This window comes from Caretta caretta, chromosome 14 (genome assembly GCF_965140235.1).
Source record: "Caretta caretta isolate rCarCar2 chromosome 14, rCarCar1.hap1, whole genome shotgun sequence".
NCBI classification, from domain to species: Eukaryota; Metazoa; Chordata; order Testudines; family Cheloniidae; genus Caretta; species Caretta caretta.
The window spans coordinates 47,536,082-47,551,113 of NC_134219.1; the positions used below are offsets into that span (position 1 = coordinate 47,536,082).

At 54.8% G+C, this 15,032-nt stretch overlaps 1 protein-coding gene across 5 annotated transcripts in view; it reads right to left on the minus strand.

Moving 5' to 3' along the window:
• The window catches only part of DDR1 (discoidin domain receptor tyrosine kinase 1), a 28,923-nt gene extending 20,016 nt beyond the window's left edge, over positions 1-8,907 (minus strand). Inside the window, exons 1-3 of one of the 5 annotated variants that reach the window (XM_048818788.2) lie at positions 8,596-8,907; positions 7,503-7,745; positions 546-708 (exon numbers count right to left, since the gene is read on the minus strand). The gene's annotated coding sequence lies outside the window, so the exon portion shown is untranslated. The remainder of the gene's footprint in view (positions 1-545; positions 709-7,502; positions 7,746-8,595) is intronic. The other 4 variants (XM_075119571.1, XM_075119572.1, XM_075119570.1 and 1 more) reach the window with 4 other exon arrangements.
• Between the last annotated feature and the right edge of the window lie 6,125 nt (positions 8,908-15,032).

The following is a 15,032-nucleotide window of genomic DNA, read 5'->3' on the forward strand; positions in this document are numbered from 1 at the left end:
GGGGGCTGGGAGCCAGGACTCCTCAGTTCTCTCCTGGCTCGGGGAGGGGAGTGGGGTCTAGTGGTTAGAACTCGGGGGGCTGGGAGCCAGGACTCCTGGGTTCTCCCCCGGCTCAGGGAGGGGAGTGGGGTCTGGTGGGTTAAAGCGGCGGGGGGCTGGGAGCCAGGACTCCTGGGTTCTACCCATGGCACTGGGAAGGGAGTGGGGCCCAGTGGTTAGAGCGGCGGGGGGGCTGGATGTGTGTGGGAGTGTCTGTGCGGTTGCAATGCTCTGGTCGGGTGTGACAGTGGGTCTGAGTACGCCCTGCGGTGCCCTGAGCAGCGTGTTACGTCTCCCCCTCCCCCCAGCTCGTTGCCATGCTGCCCACGCTTCCCCAGCTCTATTCAGAGCCGGCACAATGGCCTGGCTGGTTGGCGGGGGGGCGGGGCGGGGGGAGAGAAGCCAAGACAAGCGTTTTCTGCCTGAGCTGGACTGTGTACCTGGTCGGTCCACACGCGCCATCCCCACCCTCCCTGGACACGTCCTGCAACCGCAACCTCCGGTACCTCCTTAACCTTCAACCAGAGGCTCCAGGATCGAGCCCGGGACAGACAGGCCGGCTGCTCCGAGGGGCCGCGCAGACATACACACAAAAGGGATTTTTCTTTTCCTGGTTTCCCGCCCCGAGATTCTGATCGATTTGTCCCGTCTCGAATCGGGACAGAAAGTCTAAATTTCAAAAAAAAATTGGGGAAACAACAAAAGGAAAATGTTAGGTGGGGGAGTGGAAAGAATCCAAACGTTTTGTTTCCAGTCCAGCCTCTCTTCGGTTTCTGCCGAGTTCAGTTTTAAAACCAACAAGTCGTTTCTCAGCGGGAGGGGGGGAACCCCCAACCCTTTTCATTCCGAAAATACCAGCACGGGAGTTTTGGAAAGTTTCGGGAACAAAATTCCACACGTTTTCTAGTCAGGCGGGATCAGCTTGAATGAATTGACATTTTTCGGGGGGGGGGACGGGACGGGACATTTTGTCAAAAAATTCCCAACCAGCCCGAAAGGGCAGAGACCAGGCCAGACGCACACCCACGGAGGGTGACCGGCCGTCCCGACAACACTGTATCGGGATCGTCCCAATATTTGGGGATTTGTCTTATATAAGCACCTATTCTCGCCCACACCCCACGTCCGATTTTCCACACTTGCTTTCGGGTCACCCTCCGCGCACACCTCTCGAGCTTTGCCTCCAATGCACGCCAGCACCCCCCAAAGCCCCCCAAGTCCCTTTCCCAGTGTAATACACCTCGGCCCGGCAGGTGGCATGCTAGCCAGCCAATCGCTGCATGGGAGCAGCCAAACTCTAGCCCCCGCCCCCAATTCAAGTTGGGGTACTGGGGTTCAGACAGGAGGCAGGTGGAGGGAGGAAGAAAGAAAGAAAGAAAGAAAATAAATAAGGAATCGAAGTCTGACTCTAACCCCAGAACCAGATCAGCTACCAGCAACTCCATCCAAACGTACCAATTTCTGTCCCGTTCTAAAATCGGTCTAAGCCATTCCCACCAGATATCTCCCCCACCCTGCTTAGATACCACCCCGTGCCCAGCCCAATGGGGTCACACCGGATTCACTCTGAGGTCACTGACGGCAGTCAGGTCACTCCAGATTCACTCCGGATTCAATAGGGTCCGAATTTCGCCTGGCACGAACAAACGCTTCAAAGAGCAAACAGTGACAGATAATGACTATTTGCTAATTACAGTTATAACAACAACGTTATATTTAGTAATTATCGACCACTAGCTGATTAACAGTATCAATGTACTAAATGCTAATCGGCAAAAACCAATCAAATATGTTCTTGCTAATAAGAATAGCGAGTTATAATACTTAATCGTACTAAGAGCTGTTTTCCCATTATAATAAATCATTAATAATTATAATAAACATGTAGTGTATAATAAAACTGATTCTATTCATTGTTGACCACAGATAAATATGCAGATTGTAATAATAAAGTATCATGTCTAATTATTGGTACTGTTGGTTGCTGATTGGTGTTGATAACAGGCCAAGTATGTAATTAGAATACCTAGCTCTTAGACAGCCCTTCTCATCAGTAGTTCTTGCTCATTTCACAAACTCATGGATTTATCCTTCCCAAACCCCTGTATGGCAGGCAATGCTCTTATCCCCATTGTATAGATGGGGAAACTGAGGCACGTAGCGTCTAAGGGCCAGATTCACAACTGAACATAGGCTAGGTGGGAAGCAGCCTAAACTAGCCAATGGAAGATGCCAACCGGAGGGGTGTGGCCTAAGCCCCGCCCCTCTTCCCGAGAAAGGTGACAAAGTCCGGGCTGTAGGGAAGCGTCTAGCGCCGCTCGGCCTTCTCAGCTGCAAACCTCCTCTTGGGGGCCTCCGCCGGCTGGGGGCGGAGATTCTCCCGCGTTTTTAGCCTGGGCATTCGAGCACTCAGCTGGGAGACCCAGGTTCAATTCCCCGCTCTGCGTGGCGGGTTTTGAACTGGACTCCGCCACCTCTCAAGGAAGTGCCCGAACCACTGGGCCACGGAGTAGTCTGCATGGCTCCCTCCATCTCTCCTGCAGAAATTGTGCCACTCTGGATTAAGGAGCGAAAGGATCAGAAGGAGAGCAAGCAGGAGAACGACCCTGTCGTCCAGCGGCGGGGGCTCTCATGCGGGAAAGTCGGGCCCCAGTGCCCCCCCACTCCAACTGCCTCTTAAAAATATTTTCTCATAGTGGCAAAGTTTTGACAGCAGAGACGGAGGGAGCTGTATGCCATCCCAACGCGGAGGGAGTCGATTTGAATCAGTCAAATGTCGGAAAACGTCATTTTCGCCCTCCGCGCGCAGCAAAACCGACAAGAAAAGTTTTTCCCTCCAATAACAATCCAAATTCCCAGCTAGGCAAAGTAAGGGGAAAAAAAACTGAAGGGGGGGATCAAATAGTCTTCAAATCTGTTAAGGGCTGCTGTACAGAGGACAGTGATCAATTGCTCTCCATATGCACTGAAGGCAGGACAAGATGTAATGGGCTTCTTCTGTAACAAGGGAGATTTAGGTTCGATGTTAGGAAAAACTTTCTAGTTACAAGGGAAGTTAAGCTCTGGACCAGGCTCCAAGGGCGGTTGTGGAATCCCCCACACTGGAGATTTTAAGACCGGGCTGGACAAACACCTGTCAGGGCTGGTCTAGGTTTACTGGGTCCTGCCTCAGCGCAGGGGCTGGACTCAATGACCTCTCGAGGTCCCTTCCAGCCCAACATTTCTAGGAGGCTAGGAAGAATGCTGTTGGAGCACCGGTAATGTGGCTAAAAGGCCAGCATCAAATCCCCACCTCCCCAAATCTCCTGCAACTGTGAACAGCTAAAATCGATACAAATTGTGGGGGGGAAATGCTGAACCCCGCCCCCCCACCCCAGGATTGCACTCAACTGCGAAAGTTTCAATCATTCCACATTGGGGGCAGGGGAGATGCTTAAAATAAACAGCAATTTGTCTGTCAAAATGACATGTTTGAAAACCAAATCGCACACTGTGGAGTCTCCCCAGAGCTCAGTGGTTAGAGCACTCACCTGAGATCCCCTCTTGAAAGCCCTTCTTTGCAGGCCGGGGGGGGGCGTGGGGAGTAGGGGGACTGAACCGAGGTGTCCTCCAGCCAGGGCGCGCCAAGGTAGGGCTGCGTCACCTTGTGTTCGGAGCTCGCCAGCCGGCTCGGGCCCACGAGGGAGTTCGGCGGGGGACCGTCTGCGGGCTTTAAGCGCTCTGGGGTTTCAGGGTCCGGATGCCGAAGGGAGGGGGCCCTGCGGGTCGCGTGCGCACAGCCAGATACGCCCAGGGAGCAGCTAGGGCAGACACTTGGGCGCCGAGGGAAGGGCAACAATTGATAAAGGAATCAATCATAGACTAGCAGGGCTGGAAGGGACCCCAGGAGGTCATCTAGTGCTCAAAGCAGGACCAATCCCCAATTTTTGCCCCAGATCCCTAAATGGCCTCCTCAAGGATTGAACTCACAACCCTGGGTTTAGCAGGCCAGTGCTCAAACCACTGAGCTCTCCCTCCCCCCCGAGGTGATCCAGTCATTAGATGAGTAATGAATAATGTATTGATCTAGGCATGGGAGTAAGTATTAATAATATATAATTAAAATATTAGTCATTAGCATCCTAATTATTAATGGATCTCTCTAGTCATTAGAGTAACTATCCATGTGATCTATTTATGACTAACAATTAGATAAATATACATTAATTATTGCTCTGATTAGAGCAATCCATTAATTATTACTCTAATGACATACATTATATATTAATAATTGACTTACTACATACACACATTAATAATTATGACTCAATACATTAATTCCTGTAATGATTAGAGCAAGCCATTAATATTTAGTACACTAATGACTACATTAATTAACACATATGTATAATTACTCTAATGCCTAGCTCAGTGCATTAATGATTAATAATTATGACTAATGACTAGATAATTAATGTATCGATCTAAGACTCAACAGGTAATTAATGATGTACCAATGCTGTCAAATTATTAAGTATTAATCTAGTCATTAATAATTATTACGCTGTCACTCTAGTCATTAAGTGCTTAATAACTGCTCAAGTATTAATCTAGGCATTTCTCACACGAGTCGTGCTTTCGCTCGTCAACCTGCAGTAAAAGAGGATGAAATTGTCACCATACCGTCATGATCCAGTCATTAGAGTGAGTATTACCAATAATGTAGAGATCCCTAGATTATTAATAGCATTGTAATGCATTGATCTGGCCTTTGGAGTCATAATCATTCGGGTTAATTAGTACAGTCAGCTAGGCATTCGATGAATTCTTAATAATTAATGATCTATTGAGCTAAGCGTTTAGAGTCACCCATGTCCCACCTCCCACGTGCCCCACACGCAGTCGCAACGCCCCCTTAGAGCCGGCCTCTGTCCCTCAGCACCTCCGGTCTGTGCAGCCAGCCAACACTCCCCAGGCACCGCTGCAAACCCTCCAGCCTGCCCTCAGCCCTGCTCTCCGGGCCTGGATCAGACCGTCCAACCAGCCCCTCCTGCCTCCGGAGAGCACAGAACCATGCCGGGTCTCCCAAGGGTCGTAATGGCCCTGGGCTCCCCCCTCAGCTGGGATTCCCGGCCCACGCACACATCCCCAGAGCACCCGTAACCTCCCCCGACACGCTCAGCCGACCGTGGAGCCCGCCGAGTCATGCACGGCGGGGGACGAGCCAAGGGCTAAAGACAGCTCCCCTGTCAGACAGCTGGCGCTTGGCCATGGGCTTGAGACGGGAGGCCGGCCTAGGGTGAGAAACTGGCGTGGGACGGATAAGGAGAGATGCGTGCAGGGACGGAGACAGAGAGATGCCGACGGGGATGGAGGGAGGGACACTTGATCAAAAGTGTCGAAACAAACAGCAAATACACGCCCCGCCGCCAGCAACGTTAGCCACAATTAAACACAGAGGCCGCAACGCGCACACCGACAACGATAAATACATTTAACAAGAACACAAACCAGCAGCAGCCACTGCCAACCGCAATACGGATACACGCAATAAACCACAACAGCAACACGGACCTTGGCATCCTAGCAAGGAGGATAACATAGATCCGTGTGTTGGCAACATGAGCTACTGATAACAGGAAGATCGGCTACAGAACCGGGTCACTGGGACGAGCCCCCTGTTATTTCAGCCAGCCCCAGTGTATCATTCCACTCATACATTTCTCTAGCCTGCTCATAACCGCACTGCGTCTGCAATTCATAGCCGCACAAAAAACTCCGACACTCCAGGACGATCAACAAAGCTGGACATTTTTCAGCTAAACTTTTTTTTGGGGGGGTAACAAAACCCCCACCACCATCACCACCACTTTTGGCTAAACCAAAACGTTTCGGAAAACGGGTCAATTTCAACAAAAGTTCATGGTGGTACAACCCCGAACGAAGCGTTCGGCTCACATGGCAACGTCCCGCTTTTGACGTTTCCGGGATGGTTTGGAGCGCTCGTTTGGAAACCGCAGCTGGAAGCATGGCTCCTTGTTTCTTTAGGGACACAAATAATAAAAAGTTGTGGACGGTCAAAAGCAGAATGAAGTGTTTCAGGTTCCTTGAAATGGAATATTTTGATTGGCCTGAAAATGACATTATTTGGGAATTCTGTTTCATGGGAAATTTAAAATAAAATAAATAAATAATGGTTTTCGTTCCACTTTAGAACAGGGGAAAAAATCCAACATTGTGGAACGTCCCACAAAATGGAAAACACAGTTCCTGCCCAGATCTAACCATCCCAGGGGCAACACACACAACCCAACAACTAACAAAATGTGTAACTATCACAACTCTTCCCAACAATACGCACATATGCGATGAACCGCAACGCATAACTGCCTCACGCACACATGAACCGTGACAAGAACCAACACCCAACCACAAGACGAGAAATAAATGCATTAAACGCAATGCTAGCCACCAATACAGACACCCACAGAGTAAATGAGAACACACAATGGCAACGCACACAAATAGTAGCAAGAAACAACTACATGAAACAATGCTTAAGTGGCAACACAGCAATTAGGATCCCAGGTCAGATTTCTGAAAGATTTAGGTTCTTGCTGAAATACAAAGGGATTTGGGCCTTTGAACTCCTTTGAAAAGTGAGTTTCAAATCCCCCGCTTTCGTCCTTGGAGAAAAAATGAGTTTCAAACTCCCCTTTCTGCTTGGGGGAAAAAAATCCGTTTCAAACCTCCCTTTCTTCCTGGGGGACAAAGTGAGTTTCAAACCCCTCTCAAATCCCAGCTTTGTCTGCCCACAAATCTGCCACCTTTAAACAATTGTGTTCATGGGTTGCCAAACCCCAGTGTGGGTTTTAAGTGTGTTTTAATTTGGTTGAAACTTAAATCAATTCCTAATTGTTTGAGCTAAATCAAAATGAGAATATTACTTAGATTTGAAAAAACCCACACCTCGCGTTCACCCGAGGCTACTACCCATCCGGACCATTTCCCTTCCGTCCTTCGGATTCAGTCCGAAACAGGACTTTTCTGCAGAAATAATCACGACCTTTCACCCCACGGCTTCTTAACGGATTATAAACCTCGTGAGTGGTTATCTGCATAATAACAGTCGTGTGGGCGGGGCTCCAGACTGGGCCGCAGGACACCTGGGTTCTGTTTCTGCCTCTGTCACGGACCTTGCACACCTCACGGGCCCTCTCTGGGCTTCAGTTTCCCCTCCAGCCCCTTGTCTGTCCCGTGTGTAAGATTTTTGGGGCAGGGACTGTCTCTCCCTGTAGGTCTGGGCAGCGCCCGGCACAACGGGGCCCTGATCTCAGCTGGGGCAGGGCCTGTCTCTCCCTGGGTGTCTGGGCAGCGCCCGGCACCATGGGGCCCTGATCTCAGCTGCAGCTTATACACAAATAAATAAATAATGATATACATTTACTGTAATAGAAACAGTAAATTCTATGATTTATTCTCACCTGTATTGTTACAGCAAGGTGCTATTTCAGTCTCTCTGTCAATATTCCCTTTTCTGCTTTTTTTGTTGTTTTCCTTTTAATAACAGCGGTGTTTCGAGTTATTCCTGCATCTATCCATTATTGAGTATCCATTATTGAGTATCAATGCTATTAATTTACATCCGCCAACACCGCTGACAGTGATGGGTTTGGTCCTGGTCCTTTGTACTCATGGGGCCCATCGGTGCGATGTTTCCTTTCACCCTTCCGAGCAAGAGAATAAGGATTCTTGCTAATGCGGTTTTCATTGCTTGTAATTAGTCCTCCTTCCTGGGCTGGCCCTAGCAGGAGGGTGGTGGCGACCCCCAGAGCAGCTGCCTGGCAGGGACAGAGGGGGACGCAGGGACTGGTGAAAAGGCAGCAGGAAGGAGGGAACCGCTTGGAAGTGGCTGGTTAAAAATGGCTCAGGTCTGAGCTGATACCTGGCGTCTCCCCTCGCCCCCCCCCCCACGCCCCTTTCGGAGCCGTCTGGAAACTTCAGAGCCCCAGCGGAACCTGAAATAGCAAGGCTGGGATGCTGAGCTCAGGTTCACCCGTTTTGCTCCAGGGTCACTGGAGATCAGAATCCAGCCTGGACCCCATTGCAGAGGAGTCACTCCGGATTTACACCGGGGTCACTGAGCTCAGAATCCAGCCTGGACTCCATTGCAGAGAAGTCACTCCGGATTTACACCGGGGTCACTGTGCTCAGAATCCAGCCTGGACTCCATTGCAGAGAAGTCACTCCGGATTTACACCGGGGTCACTGAGCTCAGAATCCAGCCTGGACTCCATTGCAGCAGAATCACTCCGGATTTACACCGGGGTCACTGAGCTCAGAATCCAGCCTGGACTCCATTGCAGCAGAATCACTCCGGATTTACACCGGGGTCACTGAGCTCAGAATCCAGCCTGGACTCCATTGCAGCGGAGTCACTCCGGATTTACACCGGGGTCACTGAGCTCAGAAGCCAGCGGAGTTCCACCCCCGTCAGAGACCCGGAAGTTTTGGGGTGCCGCCAGATCACCCCGGCTTCCTGCCCTCCCGGATCAAGGTCAAGCCCAAACACGGTACCTTTCCCGGCCGCTCCGATCTTCCGCCTGGCAGACGCCAAACACCATGTAACCCCCTGGAAACCAGGAAGGTGAAAATCCCTGGGCAGGGAAGGGAAAGACACCCGGGTTTTACTCCGCTTTGTAAATCCAGCTTTGCGGGGGAGCCGGCTCCGATCCGGAGGGAAAACCCCAAATCCAAGCAGCGGTTCCGAACGGTACCAGAGCCCGGCTCCGCTCCGGCGTGAAACCGCCCCGAGTCCTGCCGCCCCGGAGTCTCCCCAGCTGCTCCCCTGAGCTCATCGGGAGTTTATGCAAATCCGCAGCCTGGTGCCTTCTCCAGGGGCCAGGATTCGCTGGCAGAGGCTGGGCAAAAAGCCCAGAAATCCCCGCCCCCCCCTTTCCACACACACACACACACACACACACACCCCGCCTCCCTCAGCTCTGGAATTAACACACACACACCTCCCAGCTGCTGGCTGCAGGCTTCCCACGAGAGGGCCCCTTGGAGGGGGGGGCTGTGTCTAGGTAGCCTAGGGCCCAAAGGAGACAGCTCTCCGTGGGAGGGGGGGGAGTCCCTGGATTTCCACCAAGCACAGAAAGGAAGTGGTGGGGGGGCAGGAATCCCAGCCCCCCAGCTGTCAGAAAGCTGTTTGCAAAATCCCCACCTGCTGGCTTTGGGAAAGCAGCAAGGGGTCTCCTCTCTCTGCCCACCTGCCCCGGGCTAGGCTCAAGGGAGTTTCAATTCCCCCCCTCCAATGCCAGGATAAAGCCAGGATAAAGAGAGTTTCAATTCCTCCCACCCCGTGCTCGGATCAAGTGCGTTTGGGTCCCCCCTGTACCCCGCCCCCCACTCCATGCTGGGATCAAGTGAGTTTCAATTCCCCCCTCCAATTCCAGAATAAAATGAGTTTCTATTCCCCGCCCCCCTCCAATGCCAGGATAAAGAGAGTTACAATTCCTCCCACCCCGTGCTCGGATCAAGTGCGTTTGGGTCCCCCCTGTACCCCGCCCCCTACTCCATGCTGGGATCAAGTGAGTTTCAATTCCCCCCTCCAATTCCAGAATAAAATGAGTTTCTATCCCCCCACCCCATGCCAGGATAAAGAGAGTTACAATTTCCCCCCTCCAATGCCAGGATAAAGTGAGTTTCAATTCCCACTATACCATGTTAGGCTCAGGCAAATTTCAATTCCCCCCAGCCCCACCCTCATGCCAGGATAAAGTGAGTTTCAAATCCCTCCCACTAGTTGCCTGAATGATTGTGGTTTTTGAGGGGAAATAAGGAGCTTCAGTTCTTCTCCTGCTAGGAACAAGATCAGTTATAAATCTCCTCTCCCGCTGGGAAAAAATGAGTTTCAAGTCAATCCTCTGGGGGGCAAAATGTGAGTTTCAAATCTTCCCTTTTGACCGGACAAGTGAGGAAAAACCTCCTCACTTGCTGGAAAAAGAGTTTCATACCCTCCTTCTGCCTGGGGGAAAATGTGAGTTTCAAGTCGCCCCTGCACACTACCACAGGCCTTGGTTCTGCCCCAGCCCAAATTCTTGCCACCACTGGGCAAAGAGCCCCCCTCTTTTGCAGCCTTGTTGCATCACCAAATCACAAGACCGGAATTCAGTACTGCCGGGTCATATCCCCGGTTCTGGGAGGGGAGTGGGGTATGAGGGGCTGGAAGTTAGGACTCCGGGATTCTAGTCCCTGTTCTGGGAACTTTTATATGGAAACTCATATTTTCCCCTCAGCCTGCCCCCAGGAAGACAGAAGAGTTGAAAGTCCTTATTCCTCACAAGAGGTGTGATTTAAAACTCACTTTCTCCTAACAAGATGGGGGATTTGGAACTCACCTGTTCCCTGGGAAGAAAGGCGGGGGGGACTTGAAACTCACATTTCCTATCACAATTCATTTTTCCCAGCCAACAGCTGGGGTAGGGAACTCACATTTTCCCAGTAACGGGACATGGCTTCGAAACTCATTTATTCCCAGCAAGAGGCAACAGCCGGAGCCAAGGTTTGTGAGAGCTGAGCTCAAGGTACATGGTGTGAATCACGCAGGAGTCAGTCTTCGGAAATCCTGGCTCCTGCCAGCCCTTTAGTTTGGCTTTGATCCACCCTCCAGGCCTTATGTGGCTTTGGGGACAGGAAAATAGCAAGAGTGAAAGTTGGAATTAGCACAATAGCAGCGTAGGATTTCCCCTACAGCCACGGGGGCCTTTGCCCTCTCGGGGGCACCAACTTGAACTCCAACAGGTTGGCTCAGGGGGGTGGGGAATGGGGCACGGGGCCTGTCCCCTCTAGGGGTTGCTGGCTCCCATCCGGTCCCAGCCAGGGATTCACTGGCTCAGGGGGTGGGGAACGGGACATGGGGCCTGTCCCCTCTAGGGGTTGCTGGCTCCCATCCGGTCCCAGCCAGGGATTCACTGGCTCAGGGGGGCGGGGAATGGGGCACGGGGCCTGTCCCCTCTAGGGGTTGCTGGCTCCCATCCGGTCCCAGCCAGGGATTCACTGGCTCAGGGGGTGGGGAACGGGACATGGGGCCTGTCCCCTCTAGGGGTTGCTGGCTCCCATCCAGCCCCAGGCAGGGATTGGCTGGCTCAGGGGGGTGGGGAACAGGACACGGGGCCTGTCCCCTCTAGGGGGCGCCAGCCGCGATCCGGCCCCAGGCTTGGGAGGCGGCAGGTTGAAGACACAGATTTCTTTCCAGTCCCCAGCCAGGTACCAGGGGATGAGCTGGGTCCTCCAGCGGGTTGGAAAGCACCTTCCACCTGCTGAGGCAGGTCCGGGCCCCTGGCACTGGGGTGACTCAGAGCAGGGCGAGGTCGGGGGCGGGCAGAGGGAAAACGATGATTTTTGGGCCACTGTTTCCCCCCGCCCCCCCATCCCACGAGGTGGGAAATCTTGGCTCCAGCTTGCGGAGGCCTGGGGAAAACCAGGGAGCGGCCGCGTTAAGCCAGTCAGGGAGGAAAAGAGGAAAGGAGAGAAGGGAAGGGAAAGGGCCCGGCGGGGAGACAGGGGGGCTGAGGGAGAAGAGGAGGGAGGCAGGAGAGAGGGAGGGAAGAAGAGAGCGAGAAAGCGGGGGGAGGATGAGCGAGGGCTGGGGGAAGAAAGAGACAAACAGCGGGAGGGAGGCGCTGAGAGTTGTGCCCAGCGCCCGCGCCCGAGCTGCCAGGAGACGCCGCCCTACGTGTGGCAGATTCCCCTGCCCGGCCCTGTCTGGGCATGTTGGCGCTGGGGGTTGGTTGACAAGGAGGTCATTCCCCACCCCCAGCCCAGACAGGGAAACAATGAATAGGAATAGAACCCAGGAGTCCTGATGTGCAGCCCACCCCCACCCCCCCGGCTCTAACCACTAGATCCCACTCCCCTCCCAGAGCTGGGGAGAGAACCCAGGAGTCCTGGCTCCCAGCCCTGCCCCATCAGCTCTCCACAGGACACCTGCCATTCCAGCCAGCCCCCCTGTGCCCTCCGGGGCCCAAGTGGGCTGGTTCTCATCTCAGAGCCCCGGCCTAGTGGCCGGCAGCTGCGGCAGGGACACCCTGGGCAGACCCAGCTCGATCCTGTCGTCTAAGCATCCCTGCCAGGACCTTAGCGACCAGAGGGGCCCAGGCTTCGGAGCTTGTGCTCACGGCAACCAAAGGGGGAGCAGGCCCCCCCATAAGCCACCCTCCATCCCCCTCTACTGCAGCCCCTTACCGGCTTCTGCCTCTGTGCCTCCTATCACCCCCCAAGCCAGGGGCAAGGTCTGCCCCCCGCCTCCCTCCCAGACCAGCACCCCCTGCGCCGGGTGCTGTACACCTCCGGAACACCAACCTCTCCTGCCCTGGAGAGCAGAGGGTTAATCTGGAGGCTCTGGCTGCACTGGGGAGTTGGGATCAGGTGATGGGAGGGGGGCTAGGTTTGCGGTGGGGGGGGGGATTAGCCACTGAGCCATGATGCCATGAAAAACGGGTTTCCCAGAATCCCTTGTGTCCCAGACACGGCGGCTTTGTGCTGAGATTTCAATGGGCTCAATAGAACAAGGGGCATGAATAGCCCAGCGGGCCTTGGTCTGCTGCACCCGCAGAACGGGGGGGGAGGGCTGGGCTAGCAGGGGCTGCAGGTCAGGAGTGAGGGGCACCGGCAGAGATGGGGGTGGGGAGCCCAGGGCTGGGCTGGCAGGGGGCTGCGGGTCGGGAGAGAGGGGCACCGGCAGGGCTGGGGGGGCAGGGCTGGGCTAGCAGGGGGCTGCGGGTCGGGAGTGAGGGGCACCGGCAGGGCTGGGGGGGGCAGGGCGGGGGTAGCAGGGTCTGCGGGTCGGGAGAGAGGGGCACCGGCAGGGCTGGGGGGGCGGGGCAGGGCTGGGCTGGCAGGGGGCTGCGGGTCGGGAGTGAGGGGCACCGGCAGGGCTGGGGGGGCAGGGCTGGGCTAGCAGGGGGCTGCGGGTCGGGAGTGAGGGGCACCGGCAGGGCTGGGGGAGCCCAGGGCTGGGCTAGCAGGGGGCTGCGGGTCGGGCGTGAGGGGCACCGGCAGAGGCCCCGACGTTCCCCCTTGTCTCTAGGCAGCTCCCAGGCTGCCTCCCCCAGCAGCCCCGAGCTGAGTCGGACGGGAGATAAGCACTGATGCCAGTTTGCAGGAGGCAGCTAGATCATCCCCCAGCCAGGGATGAGAGCCCCCCCCCTGCCCCCCCAACACACACAGGTCCCTGAGCCAGCCATGGGAGCCGGCCCCCCCAGAGGCGAAGGTCCTGGCTCCCAGCAGGTTGATAGGAATCGGGGCCTGAGCTGAGCTGTTTGCTGAGGGCCCGTCCCGGCTCCACCTTGGGCACCTTTGCCGGCAAAGCCAGGGAAGGTGCCGGGTTCGGTGGCAGGCGGGTGGGGGCCCATCCCCAGCAGGTGCGATCTCCTGGCTGCCGGGCTGGTGGAGTGGGGCTGGGAGCAGCGTGGTGCGAGGGGACAGCTGGGTCTGTTTCCAGGCTCCCCCGCCCTAGTGTTAGCATGAGTCTGGTGGGGAGATTTTAACACACATCCCTGCCCCACTGGAGGGGAGGACTTGGGCAGGGGCAGAATACAGCGTGTGCTCACAAAGGGGGCGATTCAACACTCACATTGTCCCTGTGGGAGGATTTGAAACAGTCTTTTGTCCCCAAGAAGAGAGGTCGGGGGCTCTCTAACACTCATTTTGTGTTTCCAAGAGGAGGCGTATTTGAAACTGACCTTTAACCCAGGAAGAAGGTCTGGATTTGAAACTCACTTTATCCTAGCATGAGGGCAGGACTAGAAACTCACTTCTCTCTCCAGCAAGAAGAGGGAGGAGGGTATTTGAAACCGACATTTAACCCAGCGAGAAAGAGGTTTTGAAACTTATTTTACTTTACATGAATGGCGGGGCGGGGGGGGGGGGGGGGGCAGAGAGCGAAAACCCTGCAAGAATTTTTAAATAAAAGATGCAAGGGGGAGATTTTGACCCAGATTTGGGGGAGAGAGGCTCACACCCCACATCCCTCCAGCACGGGGTGGGGGCAGGGAGTACCTTTCAACCCAGGGATTCGAAACTCATTTTTCCCAGCCAGAAGGGGAGACCTTGAAGCAGAAAAGGAGCGAGAGATACAGCGGCAGACAGACACCGCCCCGATTCCCTGCGGCCGCTGATTTCTCTCTCTCACGCGCGCACAGATCCGCACCGTCCCCAGACAGCGGGCGCGTCCCACGCTCATTAGTTCTCGCTCCCCATCTGTGCCCATCTCCAGGGGGGCACATGCAGCCTGCGATGTATCCATGGGGGGCGGATAATGAGCTACCCGGGCACCCCCCAGCTCCATCAGCTGAAGCCCCCTGCCCCCCAGCCCTGGCCTGGCCCCTCACAGCTCTGCTGGTGCCCCTCGATGCCAGCAGCGGGCACCGGGCTGGGCCAGCCCGAGCAGGGCGTGGGGACGAGGCAGCCGCCGGGGGCCCAGCCGGACAAGTGGGTTTTTATCAGCAGAGATTCCTGGCTGCTGGAGATGGTTAAATATAGACACAGGCTGGGGGGAGGGGGGCGCGGCGATATGGGGATAGACAGAGACGCAGACAGATGACTACACACACAGGCCTACAGAGACACACACACACACACACACACACACACAGCTGAGATCATTTCTTCCCAACCCCCAATTCAGTCCCTTTCTCCGTCTCAATTTTCATTCCCAAGTTTCTGGTTTGTCCGGTTTTTCTGCCCAGGTTGCGTCTCACACACACACACACGGCAACAGAGATGCACAAGGACACACGCACCCTCACACCCCCACCCAAAGATGCACCAGGAGATATGCACAACACACCACTCGACACACTGGACACGTATGCCGCGGAACGCAAAGAGGGGCCCAAGCCAACACACACAGGGGCGCCCCATGGACCACAGCGATGCGGCAGGAAACACACACACACAGAGCGACAAAGATGCGCAATGCAACACACACAGTGTGACACAGGGGTGCC